The sequence below is a fragment of the Saimiri boliviensis genome, chromosome 7 (genome assembly GCF_048565385.1).
Source record: "Saimiri boliviensis isolate mSaiBol1 chromosome 7, mSaiBol1.pri, whole genome shotgun sequence".
In the NCBI taxonomy this organism is placed as follows: Eukaryota; Metazoa; Chordata; class Mammalia; order Primates; family Cebidae; genus Saimiri; species Saimiri boliviensis.
The window spans coordinates 18,261,534-18,266,603 of record NC_133455.1 but is presented as its reverse complement, the minus strand read 5'-3'; the positions used below and the strand labels follow the sequence as shown (position 1 = coordinate 18,266,603).

General features: G+C 40.5%; 1 long non-coding RNA gene across 2 annotated transcripts; it reads right to left on the bottom strand.

Moving 5' to 3' along the window:
• Positions 1–234: 234 nt before the first annotated feature.
• LOC141584985 (uncharacterized) lies at positions 235–4,539 on the bottom strand. Of its 2 annotated transcripts, none has more exons than XR_012518266.1 (4): positions 4,377–4,539; positions 3,571–3,646; positions 2,397–2,578; positions 235–1,036 (listed from the first exon to the last, which is right to left on the bottom strand). It is a non-coding gene; the product is annotated as an uncharacterized LOC141584985 (long non-coding RNA). The 2 variants fall into 2 exon arrangements; XR_012518267.1 differs by lacking the exon at positions 4,377–4,539 and adding an exon at positions 4,283–4,351.
• Between the last annotated feature and the right edge of the window lie 531 nt (positions 4,540–5,070).

Here is a 5,070-nt window from a genome sequence, read left to right as displayed (position 1 = left end):
TGATTTAATCAACAATACCTCTGTAAAAATCTTCTAAATAATGGAGTTCAGAGAGCTTTCATGTTGGTGAACATGCGGAGGTACGAGGGCGATTCATCCAGAGATGGCATGTGTATTAGTCTGTTCTCATGCTGCTACTAAAGACTTTTTATCGAAACACAACTATGCCCACTCATTTACATATTCCCTAATGGTAGAGTTGAGTAGTTGAGGCAGTGAATATATGGCCCACAAAAGTTAAAAAAAAAATAGTCTCTGGCCCTTTGAAGAAATAACCCAGAGACTGGATAATTTGTGAAAGAAAGAGGTTTAAGGGACTCACAGTTCCACATGGTGGGGAGACCTCACCATCATGGCGGAAGGCAAAGGAGAAGCGAAAGCATGTCTTACATGCGAGCAGACAAGAGGGCGTGTGCCGGGGAACTCCCATTTCTAAAACCATCAGATCTCATGAAAGTTATTCACTGTCAAGAGAATGGCAAGGCAAAGACTTGCCCCCATAATTCAATCCCATCAGATCCCTCCTGTGACACATGGGAATTATGGGAGATCCAATTCAAGATGAAATTTGGGTGGGGACACAGCCAAACCATAGCAGCATATACCTTACCCTGTGCATCTCTTCCATTTGCATCCTCAGTTGCTCCTGAAGCCATCCTAGCAAAATATTGAATCTGAGGTGGGCGATTCTGGGAACCTCTGATGTTTAGCCAAGCTGGACAGCAAGGTGAATTAGCTGGGAACCCAATAGTTGTGACTGGTGTCTGATGTGAGGGCAGTCTTGGGGGACTGAGCTCTTAAATGCATGAAGTCTGACACTGGTTTTGGGTAGTTAGTAACAGAATTGAATTGAATTGTAGGACATCCAGTTGGTATCTGGAGAGCTGGAGATTTAGTTGGTGTGAGGAAAATCCACACACGTTTGGTGTCAGAAGAGTTGAATTCACCAGTGCCTGATGTTATCAGGTATTATTTTTTATTTCGCCGTTATGATGAATGTCTCACCTTTACTTTTGGCTCCTCCAATCTCTTCACTCTAAGAGACATAAAGAATTGAAAAAAATGCAGGTCCAATCATGTCACTTCCTTATTAAAAATGGACACTTCCTATGCCCTTAGGACATAGTACAGACCATTAAGGAAGTCCTGGCTTCAACCTCTTCTCCAGCTCATCTTTTGTAAGTTTCCTTCTTATCTGTTTCACTCCCAAACACTTAGATTTCTTTAAAATCCTTAAACAGGCAACTAGATCTTTGAAATGCTGTTCCTTTTGCCTGGAGCCCTCTGTGTCTGCCCTGCTCCTTCCTTCAAAATGAACTTCTGATTGTCTTTCAGGTCATGTCCTAAATAAGATGCCTCTTCAGTAGGATTTTAACTGACCTCTCACACTGGCTTGAATTGAGAGTCGACTAACTATTTTCCGTTCACCCAATTTGGCCAATTGCCTGTTTTTGTCAGTAAAGTTTTATCAGAACACATCTATGCCCCTCATTTACATGTTCCCGAATGGCAGAGTTGAGTAGTTGAGACAGAGAGTATATGGCCCACAAAACTTTAAAAAAAAAAAAAAAAAAAAATTCTCTCTGGCCCTTTGAAGAAAATGTTTGCCAATCCCCGGGGTTAGATCACCCAGTTTATATGCTCCCTCAGCAACTTGTCCTTTAAAGACCTTCATGTCAGATTCTATTTAATGTCTGTCTTCCTTCCTGGAACTTGGGTCTCATGAAAGTAGGGACTTGCCTTTTTCTCTGCCATACTGTATCTGGCAAGCATGGTAAACATGCAATAAATTTTTATGAATAAATCAATTATCAATCATTATTCATTCCTAAGGCAAATATGGCCAGTTACCTTACCAGTATCTTTTTTATTTCCTTTAGAAATAGGGCACAATTTTTTTGTGAATGCCAATTAAAAAGCATGTTTTTAAGCTTCCCTTGCAGCTAAATTTGTTACATGACTAAGTTTTGACTACTGATAAATGTGTGATGTCTGAAAAGACTGGTTAAGAGAGTTGATTTAAGACTTTTATCCCCTCTTCTACCTGACCTCTGCACCTACAATCTGGAAAGTATACATAATGGCTGGATACTTAACCAGCAGCCAGCTTACCCTATGCAGTGACCCAAGGGTAAAGGGAAAAGATAGAAAGAGCCTGACTCTGCCTTCCTGAAAACTTGATAGAATTGCCCTGTTTTTAATTATCCACTTGAGGGATTCTCTTAATGACAGAAAAAGTGAAATCCTGAATGTAAACGTTAAAAGCCATTGTAGTTGGGCTTAAATTTCTAACCTATATGATTGGTTAGAAAGATATCCCTCTCTCTCTTCCCCCCACCCTCTCCAACCCCGCTTGGAATTCTCCCTTTGGTAAGACCAACCCAAACGTGTCCTACCTGTTGTAAAAATTTTTCCAGGCTACTATCTTGGTAGCTCATCTGATACTGCAGTTGAGCTCTGATGTTACAATTCACCTCTGTCCAACAAACTGCTGGCAATTCACCTTCATTTTCTTAATCTCATTTAATACTCCAGGTTTTGACACCTGGCCTCTTCCTGTCTTCTGGAACACCCAGAGCTTAAAGAAGAAAGTGTTGTCAGCATTTCCAGGAAGGACAACAAAAGTAAACTCTTCTTCCTTTAATCTTTTCTCCATTTATTTGAGAGAAACTTACTGACCTATATTACGTGCTAGGCACTGTGATAAATGCAACCTTCAAGGGGCTTAGTTCTAATATCCCAAATGATCAACAACCATTTCTTGTTTTAAAAAAATCCATGTCTCTGCCGGGCGCGGTGGCTCAAGCCTGTAATCCCAGCACTTTGGGAGGCCGAGGCGGGTGGATCACGAGGTCAAGAGATCGAGACCATCCTGGTCAACATGGTGAAACCCCGTCTCTACTAAAAATACAAAAAATTAGCTGGGCATGGTGGCGCGTGCCTGTAATCCCAGCTACTCGGGAGGCTGCGGCAGGAGAATTGCCTGAACCCAGGAGGCGGAGGTTGCGGTGAGCCGAGATCGCGCCATTGCACTCCAGCCTGGGTAACAAGAGCGAAACTCCGTCTCAAAAAAAAAAAAAAAAAAAAAAAAAAAAAAAATCCATGTCTCTATCTATTTATCTATCTCTTATCAATTGTCTACTTATCTGGTAATCTATCTGTCAAGATATTGCTTTAGTAAGAGAGATGTTTCCAAACAATTATATTTGCAACAAAAAAGTGTAAATGACAAGATGACTTAATTCAGGTGTTGACACACTAGGCTCTGCAAGCCAAATTCAGTCCACTACCTTTATATATGGTTCAAGAACTAAGAATGTTTTTTTTTTTTTATCTTTTTCTTTTTTTTTTAAAGACAACCAAAATGTTTAAGATTCAGGGGTACTTCTGTAGGTTTGTTATACAGGTACATTCCTGTCACGGGGGTTTGTTGTACAGGCTATTGCATCACCCAGGTACGAAGCATAGTACCTGATAGTTATTTTTCGGATCCTTTCCCTCCTCCCACCCTCCACCCTCAGGCAGTCCCCAGTGTCTGTTGTTCCCCTCTTGGTGTCCATATGTTCTTACCTGGCTCCCACTTAGTTGGTTTTCTGTTCCTGTGTCGGTTTGCTAAGGATAATGGCCTCCAGCTCCATCCATGTTCCTGCAAAGAACACATTTGCACTCTTTTTAAGGGCTGCATAGTATTCCATGTGTAAATGTACCACATTTTCTTTATCCTGTCTACCACTGATGGGCATTTAGATTGAGTCCATGTTTTTGCTGTTGCGAATAGTGTTGCAGTGAACATAACATACGCATGTGTCTTTATGGGGTTTTTCCCTTTTTAAATACTTGGAAAAAAATAATTAAACAGAAAATAATATTTTATGACACATGAAAATTATAGGAAATTTGAATCTGGTGCCCATAAATAAAGTTTTATTAGAACACAGTCATGGCCACTCATTTACATGTCATCTATGACCACTTTTGCTCTACAATGGCAGAGTTGAGTCGTTATGACAGAGACCGTAGGGCTCATGAAACCTAAAATTTTTGTTATCTGGCCTTTTACAGGTATAATTTGGTGACCCTGAATTTAATGGAATCTCTCCTCACCCCCACCTCAGATTGGGTGGGCAAAAAAAATCAGAAGGTTGAGCAAAGACACTGAGACACCTGCTGGTAAGGAGCTCTCATAGTGACTAGGTATTTTCTCCATTATTTAAATTCCCACTTTCAACTTAAAACCCACTAAGAAATAATTCAATGAGACCATTACTTCTAGAAACCTTACCTGGAAAAACTCAAGTGATCTCCAAGATGAGATGTGATTTTCTCACTGGAGAGGAGAAATGGCCCCAGGAAAACACAAGAGCTCAAGGACATACCTGTTTTCCATCCTACTTTCCAACGATTCAAGTAGCTCGAGTAAACCTTTGGCTTCACCAAGGTTGATGAGTTCAACAATAAAGCGAATATCTTATTGCTCAACTCCAGGTGTGGGGAAACGGAGGAAACCCAGGCCCCTGTTCAGCCCAAGTTGCACACGCTCCTACGGTGGCCCCAGTGGGCGGGTGTTGCAAGCACAGCAGGTATTTGCAAAGTCAAAGTCCCTGATCATAGCCTCGTTCCAAAGGAACTCGGTGTTTTTCTCTGTAATTGAAGTTAATTCGATTTATATTTACCCTCTAAGGTCAAGGAAACCTGGATCTAACATCAATCCATCTGTTCTTCCCCTAAGTGTTTTCTAATCCCTCTTCAGTGACATAAATTGTCCACAGTTTCTTCATCCTCCTCTCATCTTTATTTCATTCCTGACACTGAGCTCATGCTGAGCAAATCTTCGCAAGCATATGACACTTTCGATCATCAGATCTGCCTAAGTGAAGTCAGCCAAATTCTTCTACTTTTATGGCTTTCAATATTGTCATCATCATCATTTTGATAATCATGCATTAGTAAACACGAGCACATATTTTTAAGAAGATTTTTTTTTTTTTTGCCTAAAATCTGCTAATATAAACTAATGATCTGTCTTAATGAGTTAATTAGTTTGGGATGACAAGTGTGTATGTCAATAAA